General features: G+C 39.9%; 1 pseudogene; it reads left to right on the top strand.

Moving 5' to 3' along the window:
- LOC117515419 overlaps nt 1–15,814 on the top strand; it is a 279,907-nt pseudogene that overhangs the window by 90,600 nt on the left and 173,493 nt on the right.

The raw sequence follows: 15,814 nt of genomic DNA, 5'->3' as shown, positions 1-15,814 counted from the left end.
ACGGCTGATGAGAGATTATGGGGTGTTTCTGTCACTGTAAGGACTTCCCACGGAGCGGGACATCACGCAGCGCTTCCAGGCGCCGTCGTCGGCCTGTTTCGACCTGAAAACATCCTAATTTAAGGCTTAATTCACCCAGGACGTCGTGAGAGAACAGAGAAGATTCAGAAGAGGCCGGCATGAGGACTTTATGCGGACATTCCACTGTTTAAGGACATTTTGTAATGAAAGACGTGCGCAAATTCGCCGAGTCGTTTCCGTGACGACTCGACGAATCTGTCTGTGCCGCAACAGGAAAAACACCTCCGTGTTGAAAACCATTTGTAAAATTCAGGCGGCTTTTGATGGCTTTCAGTGGAGTGAGTATATGAGAAATTGTTTAACAGCTGGACATGTTCCAACTTGCCCGTTAAGGTTTTCAACGGAGGTGTTTTTCCTGTCGCGACCCCCCGCGGTCGGGTCCGGCCCGACATGTGACTCTGCCCGCACGTTCTTTCATTACAAAATGTCCGTTAACAATGGAATGTCCGAATAAACTCCTCATGCCGACTTCTTCTGAAAGTTCTCTGTTCTCTGATGACTTACTGGGTCAACAGAGCCTGAAATGTGGAAGTTTTCAACTTGAAACGGCGAGACGCTGCCACCTCGAAGCGCAGTTCGCCGTCAGTCACCATGAGCCGTCCTTACGGCGACACTACCAGACCAAAAGCTCTCATCAGCCGTTAAAATTTTTACTGAAAACCAGCTGAATTTATCGAATGGTGTCCACTCTGTTGTGCCTTACAGTTTTGAAAACATTTTTATCAAACAAAGCAGCAGTCTCTGAGCCATTCTTAAACAATGAAAAAATCGACGAGAGGGTGGGCGACTCCTCACTCAAAGACTGCCCACAGGCGAATGATGTAACCGACAGGTGTGAAAAAACTCTCGCATGGCCACGAGGGTCCAAGCATGTCTGATGTATAGAGTATGGATTTTGTCTTCCTATAGTAAGCTAGCAGGGTGAACTTTAGATAGAAACCTAAAACATATTACATCATAGCTTCTGTTTCTATAATAATATAGCCATATTTATAGCTTAGTCTACTAGCTATAATTTAGTTTTACAAGTCTACAGATTAGGTAGATGTATACTACAGTCCTCCTGTATGAACAGTTAGGTTTCAGTACCTAACTCCTATAATATTATGTAGTAACTATATTTCTTGTATATGTTGTTTGCTACCTGTAAATGTTACTTATATACATGCTGTCCATATTCTTGAGCTGCTTAGGTGAGTAGGGAGAGTTCCCATGGGATAGAAAAAGCTTTGTAACCTACCATCCCTGGTTCTCAAGACCAGGCACTTAAGTGGCTCGGCTCATCTTTTTTTTTCTTTTTTCTTTTTTAGATATTTAGATATACCTTAATATATACTAGTAGAGTTCTACCTTAGATTTGGAATGTATAATAGAAGATATACCTTACTGAATTTTCATGTACTCACTGCAACATTTGGAGTGATTCCACAGGAAATACACCTCAGCCAGAATGGCAAGAATATTGTTGCTTTCACAACACTCAGGGTTGCCATCTTTGGAACTTTGGTTCAGATAAGTTGCAGATAAGACGGGACACATCAACATGACCAATGTTGTTGCAGAACTACCATCCTTCATCTTGTACGATAGCTAAGAGATTTTAGTTAGTGGAACATTATGAGTTGGGATACTTGCTGATTTCATGTAACCTAAATATGGGTAAAGTTGTCTGTTTGTTTGATACTGTATTTGTTTTTTGGTATTGTGTAACTGTGTACTGCACCTTTGACAGCGCAACGCGATCAGAGAAGATCAGCCGTCGCTTGGCTCTGACCACAGAGATCGTAGAGAACATCCACTCTGTGAAGGCTTATGGTTGGGAGGAGGTGATGGAGACCATCATCAAGAACATCAGACAGTAAGACAGCACACAGACATGACCTCTACTTGATCATACATATGACATTTTTTTATCGCATACTCACTAAAACCCTTTTTCACACTTCGACTGAAAATCTTGTTTCTTGTAATCTTGTGTTCTCTGTTAATGTTTCATTCTGGAGTGACTCAAACATGGCGCATGTGACTTGTAAAAGTGAATCCTTCTTTCTTGCCACTCTTGATTTTGTAACAAATTAGCTAGGGAGTTTTTTGAAAATCTGCGAACCAATTTCTTATGGTGTGTTTACACATAGGCAAGACGCGTTACAAATGTCATATTTGCATCATTCTTGGCACATTCCTGACATTCTTAACATGACTTAACGCATCTGAATAGGTTTCTTAATAGTGCGTCTTGGTGTCTCATATTCGTATTTTTTGTGGAGCATGTTTCTGGCTGTCAAAAAAATCTTCCACGAATGTCACGCACCACCCTCATTTCACTTCATGTCTTGGAGATCGCAACTGAGCGTGTTGATGTGTCTTGATTAGTGGTGATCCTTAATAGAGTGTGACAGCGTTCTTCTCTGACGTGCACACAATTAAACCCTACTGCACCGTATTGTTTCATTGCTGCAATATGCCAAATAAAGACAGAGATGCCAAGTCGGCTAAAAGTCTTGTTGTGATACTCCTCAGCGCGCTCCTGCAGGTGTTCCACCTGCTGCATGTGCCTGATGTTTGGGAAAACGAGTGAGACGAGAGCTGCGTGGAGCCACACATCTGGCTCTCAGTCTCGGTGCTGGTCCACATGGCACATAGTCTGGTCTCTCTTCTGGAGTAGGGCTGAATGGGCAGTCCTCCACACCTGACAGATGTGGCGTAGTTGGGCTTCGACTAATGGGACAGAGAGGTCGGCTCCTTGTTCTGGAAATAGAGGAGGTTGATATCTGAGTGTGCATTCAAAAGGTGAAAGTCCAGTAGCTGAGCTCACCCATGAGTTGTATGCATACTTCACCCACGGCAGCTGAGTACTCCACGTTGACGGGTGGGAGGACATGACACACAGGTGAACTGGGGACCTCAATACAACACGATGTCTACAGGAATGCCATGCAGCCAAAACACATGGTGGACCAGGAGGTCATGGTTTCCTGGGCAGATGGTAATCCTGGCAGTGCCACCAAGTGTGCTGTCTTAGAAAAACCTGTCGACAACTGTCAGGATGGTGTGGTTTCCCATGGAAGGTGGCAGTCTGGTTATGAGGTCCAGGCATATGTGAGACCCGGGGTGATGTGGATTTGGTAGAGGCCGGAGGAGACCAGGTGGGAGGGTTTGTCCCTGGCACAGATGGTACAGACCTTGACGAAATGTCACACATCTGCCTGGATGTTGGGCCACCAGAAGGGTTTTTGGAGGAGGTGCAAGGTTCGGTGAGTCCGGAATGGCAGGCAAACTTGGATGAATGGATGAACTGTAAAACTGCTGATTGGGCTGTAGGTGGAAGGAACAGCCGTCCAGGAGCTCCTCCTCCAGGATCCAGGTGGGTTCTTTGTGCTTCCTGGATGACCCTTTCAATATCCAATGTGAGGGCACCAATGACAAACTTGTCCAGCAGGATGTGTTCTGGAGGTGAAGGCAGAACAGGCTGACTAAAGTGGTAAGATAGTGCATCAGGTTTAATGTTCTTTGATCCTGGGTGGTATGTGATTGAAAAATTGAATCTTCCAAAACACAATGACCACCTGGCCTGTCTGGAGTTCAGTTTGGCTGTTTGGATGTATGCCGTGTTTTTATGGTCTGTTCGGATGATAAATGGAATAATGGTACCTTCGAGGTAATGCCTCCACTCTTCCAGTGCCTCCTTGACCACTAGGAGTTCCAGGTTCCACACATCATAATTAAAAGGGTAGGAAGCATGGTACCATACTATGCCAGTATGCTAGCCATACAAAAGGAGAATAAATGTCTTAAGTCTGGACTTGAAAGTTTCTACAGAATCTGACAATTTTATTGATGGAGGTAGCTCATTCCACAAAACAGATGCACGATAAGAGAATGGACTAGCGCAAAGTCGCACTGTGCCCTGAGAACACACAGCCCGGCCGGTATGTAGAGCTTAGGGAGGTGCTAGTCCATCAATAATTTCATAGGTTAGTAGCAGAACCTTAAAATCTGATCTCACAGGGACAGGAAGCCAGTGAAGAGATGCCAAAATGGGTGTAATGTGGTCAAACTTTCTGCTTCCTGTCAAAAGTCTGGCAGCAGCATTTTGAACCAATTGGAGACCCCTAATTCTGGACTGTGGTAGACCAGAAAATAGAACATTGCAGTAGAAAGAATAAAGCACTCCTCATAATATCTCTAATGTGGAGGTCAAAGGACAACAGAGGATCAAAAATCACCCCAAGGTTCCCCACTTTGTCAGTGTGATGTATGACACACAAGCCTAGGCCAAGCGTTAGCTGGTCAAATTGATGTCGATGTCTCACTGGACCAAGAGCCATCATTTCAGTCTTGTCCAAGTTCAGAAGTAGGAAGTTGCTAGACATCCAGCTTCTCACTGATGCAAGGCAATCGTCTAAGGATTTTATGTGGATGAGATTACTAGCAGTTATTGGCATGTATAACTGAGTATCATCAACATAGCAATGAAAGATGATCCCAAAATGCGGCAATATGTGCCCAAGGAGTGCTATATAAAGGGAGAAAAGCAAGGGGCCTAAGATGGACCCCTGTGGAACCCCAAATTTCATGTCACTAAGGTTAGAGTTAGTGCTGTTGTACTAGACGCAGTGAGAACGACTGGTTAGGTATGATGTCAACCATGCAAGGGCACTCCCAGTAATCCAAAAATGATTCTCCAGCCTATCGAGTAGAATATGATGATCCACGGTATCAAACACGCAGCACTAAGATCTAACAGCACCAGAACCGTAGTGGTGTCTGAATCTGCTCAGTGCGCATTGGAGGACCCTGCCTGATGAAGCCAGGCAGTGAGAAAATGGGAAATGCAAATAAAATAAAAATGCAGGGCATGTACTTTAACTTCTATTTCACTGCAAACAGTATGAACCTAAGATGGTATTTTGTGTGGTCAGCTTCATTTCATTTGGTAATATACAGACGTACATTCTTGCATTTCATTCTTGCATTTCAGACCTGTAACAAGTTCCAAAAAATGTTTGGATGCTAAAGTGTTTACCACTTTGTAATGTTGTTATTCCTTCTCACAAAGCTGAAAACATGTTTTACCATTGAGGATACAAATGATGAAGCGTTTCAGGTGTTATTTTTGCCCATGCTTCCTGCAAACATGTAGAGGGTCATTGTTGGATTTTTCATTTCAAAATTCTCCACACATTCTCTACTGGGGACAAATCAGGATTGTAAGCAGGCCAGTCCAGGACCTGAACCCTCTTCTCCCGCAGTTGTGTCTTTGTAATGTGTGCAGAATGTGGTTTTGCATTGTCTGCTTGAAAAATGCATAGACATCCCTTGAAAAGATGTGATCTTGAAGGCAACATTTGTTGATCTAAAATATCAGTGTCCTTTACTGCATCAATGCGGCCATCACAGAAGTGTAACTTGCCTTTTCAACGGACACTACCTCAACCCCATACCTGTCATGCTTTGTACCTGTGCTTTGTGTTATGCCATGTTTCGTTTAGGTTTTTATGGGGTTTTTTTTCTCAGTGCTGAGTTTTTCCTGCCTGCTTGCTGTTTTTCTGTCCCTATCTCTCTTGTCTGTCTCTCTTGGTGCTTGGTGGTGGGCGTTGCACTCTGCTTAGGCCACACCCAGTTCTGGACCTTTCCTTACACCTGTTTCTAATCTGCATCTCATCACCTGGGTGTATTTATGTCCCACTGGTGGCACTACTCGTTCGCCAGGTTGTTGCGCCTTGTGCCTTCGCTTCCAGCCCTGTGTTCCATGTCTCCAAGTCCTGCTACCACATTGTGTTTCGACCACCTGCCTGTTTATATTGACCATGCTTTAAGCCTGATGTTTTTGAACTGTTTGCTTGTTTTGGACTGCCTTGCTGTGTACTGGACCCCACTGAATCCTTCAGTAAACGCCTTTACGAACCAGAGCTACGTTATCGAGTCCTGCAGTTGTGTCCAGATGTTTGTCTGCCATTCCTGATAATACCATGATAGACCCTGACCTTTGGACTTGTTGCTAAATCAATAATTTGTGCAGTATTGGTTCTTGTGCCAATGATCACTTGACCAAAATGTATTAAATTTTCACAAAATTTGAACAAGGCATCCCAAGGTTGAATTTTAGTACTCTGATTTCAGCAACACCCACTACGTACCATCCACTTTACTAAACACATTATTGATTCTCGTGGACAAAATAACTTCAACAGTGAATATGATTTTCACCAGATTTGAAATGCACACCTTAAATGAGTTAGATGATACATTAATAATTGCATGATTGCAATTTGCGATTGCATTTATTCAGCACTCTACTGGTTAATCATAACTGATGGGTTTGCGAACCCTGCTTCATTAGCATAATCTTTTGTGTGTAATTTTTTTTTTTTTTTTGTCCTTTTAAAGCAAGGTGGGTGTTCCTTAGAACATCTTCAGGGAACTTTATCATGCTGATCTGCAGTATACACATCTGGGATATCCAGTTCATATTTAGTTAAAGTTGAATAACTTTTGTTCAAGGGTCATTCCATGCCAAGTCAGCCAGTGGTCCCCACATGACCCCTTCCAAAAAAAGTGAAAAACACTGCACTTGCTCCCCAGCCAGAGAAATAGAAATACTCCAAGTTTTAATGAGCCAGCTCTAATACTTTAGGCACAGGAGCTGTTTCAAAATCACAGCATTTTTGTTCGTATTTGAAAAAAGTACTTTCTGGCCAAATTTGGAGAGCAATATAGCCTAGCCAAATTAAGTGAAACCCCTCAAACTTGGGTTGGGACCAGGAAGCAGAGTTGTAGTCTTACACACCTCTCTGCAGCTTCTCTCCCCCTACCATCCCCTCATTACCCCATCCCCGTAGAGACGGTGCCTGCTCCCAGACCACCACCAACCAGTAAAAATCTATTTAAGCATAAAAATTCAAAAACAAAAAATAATATAGCACCTTCAACTGCACCACAGACTAAAACAGTTAAATGTGGTCTATTAAACATTAGGTCTCTCTCTTCTAAGTCCCTGTTAGTAAATGATATAATAATTGATCAACATATTGATTTATTCTGCCTTACAGTAACCTGGTTACAGAAGGATGAATATGTTAGTTTAAATGAGTCAACACCCCCGAGTCACACTAACTGCCAGAATGCTCGTAGCACGGGCCGAGGCGGAGGATTATCAGCAATCTTCCATTCCAGCTTATTAATTAATCAAAAACCCAGACAGAGCTTTAATTCATTTGAAAGCTTGACTCTTAGTCTTGTCCATCCAAATTGGAAGTCCCAAAAACCAGTTTTATTTGTTATTATCTATCGTCCACCTGGTCGTTACTGTGAGTTTCTCTGTGAATTTTCAGACCTTTTGTCTGACTTAGTGCTTAGCTCAGATAAGATAATTATAGTGGGCGATTTTAACATCCACACAGATGCTAGGAATGACAGCCTCAACACTGCATTTAATCTATTATTAGACTCAATTGGCTTTGCTCAAAATGTAAATGAGTCCACCCACCACTTTAATCATATCTTAGATCTTGTTCTGACTTATGGTATGGAAATTGAAGACTTAACAGTATTCCCTGAAAACTCCCTTCTGTCTGATCATTTCTTAATAACATTTACATTTACTCTGATGGATTACCCAGCAGTGGGGAATAAGTTTCATTACACTAGAAGTCTTTCAGAAAGCGCTGTAACTAGGTTTAAGGATATGATTCCTTCTTTATGTTCTCTAATGCCATATACCAACACAGTGCAGAGTAGCTACCTAAACTCTGTAAGTGAGATAGAGTATCTCGTCAGTAGTTTTACATTCTCATTGAAGACAACTTTGGATGCTGTAGCTCCTCTGAAAAAGAGAGCTTTAAATCAGAAGTGCCTGACTCTGTTGTATAACTCACAAACCCGCAGCTTAAAGCAGATAACCTGTAAGCTGCAGTGGAAATGGCGTCTCACTAATTTAGAAGATCTTCACTTAGCCTGGAAAAAGAGTCTGTTGCTCTATAAAAAAGCCCTCCGTAAAGCTAGGACATCTTACTACTCATCACTAATTGAAGAAAATAAGAACAACCCCAGGTTTCTTTTCAGCACTGTAGCCAGGCTGACAAAGAGTCAGAGCTCTATTGAGCCGAGTATTCCTTTAACTTTAACTAGTAATGACTTCATGACTTTCTTTGCTAATAAAATTTTAACTATTAGAGAAAAAAATTACTCATAACCATGAATGAATGAATGAATGAATGAATGAAAACTGTTTATTTCAAACATTTGATACAACAACAATTACAAGATAGATCAGTAAAGACAACAACAAAAAAGTTCCTACTGTGTACCCAACATGTCCGAAAAGGGGTAGGGTGAAGCATCAGCTTATTTATCCCTACCCCTTCTTCCCCACAACCAGTAATACCCTTTGCCACATATACACATAGATTCCTACACACCTAAACCGATATATATATATATATATATATATATATATATATATATATATATATATATATATATATATATATATATATATATATATACGAGGTCTGTCCGTAAAGTATAGGTCCTTTTTATTTTTTTCAAAAACTATATGGATTTCATTCATATGTTTTTACGTCAGACATGCTTGAACCCTCGTGCGCATGCGTGAGTTTTTCCACGCCTGTCGGTGACGTCATTCGCCTGTGAGCACTCCTTGTGGGAGGAGTCGTCCAGCCCCTCGTCGGAATTCCTTTGTCTGAGAAGTTGCTGAGAGACTGGCGCTTTGTTTGATCAAAATTTTTTCTAAACCTGTGAGACACATCGAAGTGGACATGGTTCGAAAAATTAAGCTGGTCTTCAGTGAAAATTTTAACAGCTGATGAGAGATTTTGAGGTGATACTGTCGCTTTAAGGACTATTCACGGTGCGAGACGTCGCGCAGTGCTCTCAGGCGGCGTCATCAGCCTGTTTCAAGCTTAAAACCTCCACATTTCAGGCTCTATTGATCCAGGACGTCGTGAGAGAACAGAGAAGTTTCAGAAGAAGTCGGTTTCAGCATTTTATCAGAAATACAGAAACCTTTTAATGTTGTTCGTGCCCACTGATGCTTTAAATTAAATTTCCCCCTCAGACTGCAATCCCCTGATCTGTTAAAAAACATATTTTTAATATTTCCTGGAAGTAAATTGTTTATTGCTTTATACACGATTTGTACTGTTTGAAAATGAACCAAGTCTGTGAATTTGGATTGTAAAAATAGTGGATTTGTATGATCTCTATAGCCAGTATTATGAACAATTCTTATAGCTCTTTTCTGCATTACTGATAGTGATTGTGTTGTACCTTTATAAGTATTACCCCATACCTCTGCACAGTACTGTAAATATGGTAAAACCAGTGAGCAGTAAAGAATGCGGAGTGAGTTGTGGTCCAGAATATGTTTTGCTTTGTTTAGAACTGAAATGCTTCTTGACAGTTTACTTTGTATATGTTTTATATGAGTCTTCCAGTTTATCTTATCATCTATTATCACCCCCAGAAACTTATTTTCATGTACCCTTTCAATATCTACCCCCTCGACTTGTAACTGAACCTGTATGTCTGTATTACAATAGCCAAATAACATGTATTTTGTTTTACTTAAGTTTAATGATAATTTGTTTCTGTCAAACCATATTTTCAATTTTCCCATTTCTATACTGATCCTCCTCAGTAACTCCTGCAAATCCCTCCCTGAACAAAAAATACTCGTGTCATCTGCAAATAATACTAATTTTAATATTTTGGAAACACTGACAATATCATTTATATAAATTAGAAACAGTTTTGGACCCAATACTGACCCCTGTGGGACGCCACAAGCATTGTCCAAGCATGATAATGTATATTCCCCCAACTTCACAAACTGTTTTCTGTTACTTAAGTAGCTTCTCACCCAGTGCAACACCAACCCCCTAATCCCATACTGTTCAGGTTTATTGATTAATATGTCATGATTGATTGTATCAAAAGCCTTTTTAAGGTCTATAAATATTCCAACTGAATGTAATTTGTGGTCTATGGCGTTTGTAATCTCCTCAACTGATTCTATTAATGCAAGTGATGTTGAACTATGTGCTCTGAATCCATATTGACTATCAGTAAGTAATTTATGTTTATTTATGAATTTGTCTAATCTATTATTGAATAACTTTTCTAATAATTTGGAAAATTGTGGAAGCAAAGAAACAGGTCTATAATTTGTGAAGTGGTGTCTATCCCCAGTCTTATACAGCGGCACAACCTTAGCCATTTTCATTTGATTGGGAAATTTACTGGTTTGAAATGATAAGTTACAGATGTATGTTAATGGTTCTACAATCCATTCAATGACCTGTTTTACCACCACCATATCAATTTCATTTAAATCGGTAGATGTTTTATATTTACAATTATTCACAATGTCTATAATTTCTTTTCGATCCACTGCTGTGAGGAACATTGAACAGGGATTTCTTTCTATGAGATTATTATCCCAATCCTCAGGTTGGGAATTGGGAATTTTTTCTGCCAAGCTTGGTCCAATATTTACAAAAAAATTATTAAAACTGTTGACTACCTCATCCTTATTTTCCTTCTTGATATTATTATCAATGAAATACTGAGGGTAACTCTGTTTTTTATTACCATTTTTGATAATGCTATTTAATATATCCCATATTCCTTTAATATTGTTTTTGTTATTATATAATATGTTACTATAATATTCCTTCCTACATACCTGTATAATATTAGTTAATCTATTTTTGTATTTCTTATATCTATTTTCTGCCTCTTTAGTCTTTAGTTTTATGAATTCTCTATACAGTGTATTTTTCTTATTACATGCATTTCGTAACCCTTTCGTCATCCATGGTCGAGCTTGGATTTTTTTGTTTTCTGTAGTCTTGTTTAATTGGACAATTTTTATCATATAATGATGTACATATTTGTAAAAAAGTTTCATATGCACTATCAACATCACTTTCACTGTATACCTTTTCCCAGTTTTGCTCCTGTAAATCCTTCTTTAGTGTGTTCATGTTTTCCTCTGTCCGTACTCGCCTGTATTTTATTTTCTCCTCTGGCTGATTCCGCCGATGGTTTCTATTATAAACGATGAAAACTGGTAGATGATCACTAATGTCATTAATTAATATTCCACTCACAGTGTTATTCTCAATATCATTGCTGAATATATTATCAATTAAGGTGGCACTATGGGATGTAATTCTGCTTGGCCTGGTGATTTTTGGATATAAACTCATACTGTACATTATATTGATAAATTCACCTGTTATTTTATGCTTATTTGGATTGAGCAGATCAATATTTAAGTCACCACAACACAGTTTTTTGATTAGTTTTTGAGAAAGTTTTTTCCATACAGTCAGTGAATGTTTCAATACTAGATCCTGGTGCTCTATATATACAGCTGACTAATACATTTTTGCTTTTTTCTTCACATATTTCAATAGTTATACATTCTAATAAGTTATCAATCACAGTTGTCATATTGTCTACTATTTTATAATCCATGTTCTTATCCACATACACAGCCACTCCTCCTCCACTCTTATTTTTTCTGTTTACACAATTAAATTCATATCCATCCAGTTCAAAATCCATTCCTTTATCTTCATTGATCCATGTTTCTGATATAGCAATTATGTTAAATATTTTTTTAAATTGACTTAAATATTCTTTAATGTTGTTAAAGTTTGCATATAGACTTCTGCTGTTGAAATGGATTATTGATAATTTGTTATCCGTTTTAATGATCCGATTAAACTGTTCATCTGTATAATAGCAACAACTGTCATTGATATTTGAGAAGAAATTATTGTCCGGGTCTATATCTTGCTCCAAGTCCAGTACATTGTGGTCTGTGTATTTAAATGTTCTCAGTTCTACTTTCCCATGATCAGCAATCCTTTGAGTTATATCCTTCTTGTCTCCAGATGTAGATGATGTAGTAGATGAATAGGTTCCTCTGGTCTGTGTCATGGTGTTGTGATGTGTTTGTGTCCTCATACCTTATTGGTCGTATTTGTCCAGATCCTCGATGTTCCTGATTACCATAACCTTCGCTTGTTCTGGTGTTCCATTCAATTTGATAAATGTTTTGCAGTTGGATGTCCATGTCTGTTGAATTTTTCCCTGCTTTTTTAAGAACCATCCCAAAGACGTATCATTATCTTTGGCTGCTTTCAGTGATGCCAGTATTTGGTTAGACTCTTTCTCTCCGATTGTTCTGTCTGAGTTATTTTCATTAGTTACTTCATCCAAACCATCAAAATGTCTATTAGACCCCATTCCTACCAGGCTGCTCAAGGAAGCCCTACCATTATTTAATGCTTCGATCTTAAATATGATCAATCTATCTTTATCTATCTTTATCTATCTTGGCTATGTACCACAGGCTTTTAAGGTGGCAGTAATTAAACCATTACTTAAAAAGCCATCACTTGACCCAGCTATCTTAGCTAATTATAGGCCAATCTCCAACCTTCCTTTTCTCTCAAAAATTCTTGAAAGGGTAGTTGTAAAACAGCTAACTGATCATTTGCAGAGGGATGGTCTATTTGAAGAATTTCAGTCAGGTTTCAGAATTCATCATAGTACAGAAACAGCATTAGTGAAGGTTACAAATGATCTTCTTATGGCCTCAGACAGTGGACTCATCTCTGTGCTTGTTCTGTTAGACCTCAGTGCTGCTTTTGATACTGTTGACCATAAAATTTTATCACAGAGATTAGAGCATGCCATAGGTATTAAAGGCACTGCGCTGCGGTGGTTTGAATCATATTTATCTAATAGATTACAATTTGTTCATGTAAATGGGGAATCTTCTTCACAGACTAAGGTTAATTATGGAGTTCCACAAGGTTCTGTGCTAGGACCAATTTTATTCACTTTATACATGCTTCCCTTAGGCAGTATTATTAGACGGCATTGCTTAAATTTTCATTGTTACGCAGATGATACCCAGCTTTATCTATCCATGAAGCCAGAGGACACACACCAATTAGCTAAACTGCAGGATTGTCTTACAGACATAAAGACATGGATGACCTCTAATTTCCTGCTTTTAAACTCAGATAAAACTGAAGTTATTGTACTTGGCCCCACAAATCTTAGAAACATGGTGTCTAACCAGATTCTTACTCTGGATGGTATTACCCTGACCTCTAGTAATACTGTGAGAAATCTTGGAGTCATTTTTGATCAGGATAAAGTCATTCAATGCGCATATTAAACAAATATGTAGGACTGCTTTTTTGCATTTACGCAATATCTCTAAAATTAGAAAGGTCTTGTCTCAGAGTGATGCTGAAAAACTAATTCATGCATTTATTTCCTCTAGGCTGGACTATTGTAATTCATTATTATCAGGTTGTCCTAAAAGTTCCCTGAAAAGCCTTCAGTTAATTCAAAATGCTGCAGCTAGTACTAACGGGGACTAGAAGGAGAGAGCATATCTCACCCATATTGGCCTCTCTTCATTGGCTTCCTGTTAATTCTAGAATAGAATTTAAAATTCTTCTTCTTACTTAAAAGGTTTTGAATAATCAGGTCCCATCTTATCTTAGGGACCTCATAGTACCATATCACCCCAATAGAGCGTTTCGCTCTCAGACTGCAGGCTTACTTGTAGTTCCTAGGGTTTGTAAAAGTAGAATGGGAGGCAGAGCCTTCAGCTTTCAGGCTCCTCTCTTGTGGAACCAGCTCCCAATTCAGATCAGGGAGACAGACACCCTCTCTACTTTTAAGATTAGGCTTAAAACTTTCCTTTTTGCTAAAGCTTATAGTTAGGGCTGGATCAGGTGACCCTGAACCATCCCTTAGTTATGCTGCTATAGACTTAGACTGCTGGGGGGTTCCCATGATGCACTGAGTGTTTCTTTCTCTTTTTGCTCTGTATGCACCACTCTGCATTTAATCATTAGTGATTGATCTCTGCTCCCCTCCACAGCATGTCTTTTTCTTGATTCTCTCCCCTCAGCCCCAACCAGTGCCAGCAGAAGACTGCCCCTCCCTGAGCCTGGTTCTGCTGGAGGTTTCTTCCTGTTAAAAGGGAGTTTTTCCTTCCCACTGTCGCCAAGTGCTTGCTCACAGGGGGTCGTTTTGACATTTGGGGTTTTTACGTAATTATTGTATGGCCTTGCCTTACAATATAAAGCTCCTTGGGGCAACTGTTTGTTGTGATTTGGCGCTATATAAATAAAATTGATTGATTGATTGATTGAAAACTGTTCTTGGGTTATGTATAGGAAAACGTGTTTTCTGCAGACACAGCACAGGCAAAAAGGCTAAATACGTAAATCAGCTACTGTAATAATATTTGTCATCAGTATGCATGTTATGTGTGCAAAAACCCTGGGAAAAGTGACTCAACTTTGTTCTGATCACTGTCACTGTAGTTGTGAGCACCAGCATCACTCAAAGCAACAAAATTGTGAAATCCAACTGTCTTACACAATGTCTTTCGATGACATTCATCTTGCAAAGTCAACACTAGAGCACATTTTGCCCCCATGATTGATGAGAATATGATTAGGCAATGGTCAGAATTCCCAGAAATTCTTTGACCTATTTCTGGGAAACCAGGTTGAAATTAGGTTGTTCAGTTAATTCCACCTTCTGGGAAATTCTAAATATAGCCTGACCTTCTGGGAAATGGTCAAAATTATCATTCATTTGGGTACCCTGTGCTGTTGCATCCATCAGCAATACAGTTTTTTACCAAGTTAAAATAATTGTATAATTATTATAATTATTATAGTTATTATGTAATAACTATATATTCACATTTCTAGCCAATTGATTAAGACTTAACACCATATAGTCAATGTGCGATTTCACACAATATTGCCTATTGTAAAAAAATAATTAAAATAGAAATATTTCTTGCCCAAACTTGAAATTTAGTATACGAGGTCTGTTAGAAAAGTATCCATCCTTTTTATTTTTTGCAAAAACCATATGGATTTGAATCACGTGTGATTGCATCAGCCAAGCTTGAACCTTCGTGCGCATGCGTGAGTTTTTTCACGCCTGTCGGTTGCGTCATTCACCTGTGAGCAGGCTTTGTGTGAGCAGTGGTCTGACTTCCACAGAAATGGCAGAAGACGTGGACATCAGCACTTTTTGGCACATTGAGACAGACGTGTGGAGAAATTCGCGCGTCGGGACGGAGCCGCATGGCGCAAAGCAATGCCGTGATGAGGCCTCACAGGACATGTTCTGGCATGTCCAGCTCATTCACAATTTCTCGGATAGTCACACGACTGAAAAGCCACCGAAAGCCGCCTGAAAGCCATCTGAAAGCCGTCCTGTGAGACCAACACGGAGGTGCTTTTGTCCGCGCCATGAGCGGCTCCGTGGCGCATCCCTCCGCTTTTCTTTCCATGACAAAAACTCCTGTAACAGTGGAATGTGCCGAAAAAGTGCTGATGTCCACGTTTTCTGCCATTTCTGTGGAAGTCAGACGATGTCCCGGATCAACAAAGCCTTCACTTTGGAAATGATCTGGTTGTTACAGCGGGGTTTCAGCCTGTCGATTGGCGCTCGGAGTGCGCCGCGCTCTCAGCCGCTGTGGGCGGTCTTTAAACCGGCTGGAGCACTCCTTAATCTGTGTAATCCCCATAAAATCGTCCCTGAAAGCCATCTGAATTTTCCGAATGGTGTCCACCTGGAGGTCTCTCACAGTTTCTGGAAAAATTTGATGCAGCAGAGCTCCAAATCATTCAGACATTTATTCGCA

Source organism: Thalassophryne amazonica, chromosome 8 (assembly GCF_902500255.1).
Source record: "Thalassophryne amazonica chromosome 8, fThaAma1.1, whole genome shotgun sequence".
Classification (NCBI taxonomy): Eukaryota; Metazoa; Chordata; class Actinopteri; order Batrachoidiformes; family Batrachoididae; genus Thalassophryne; species Thalassophryne amazonica.
The sequence above is the reverse complement of the archived record's forward strand: the minus strand, read 5'-3'. Positions and strand labels throughout refer to the sequence as shown.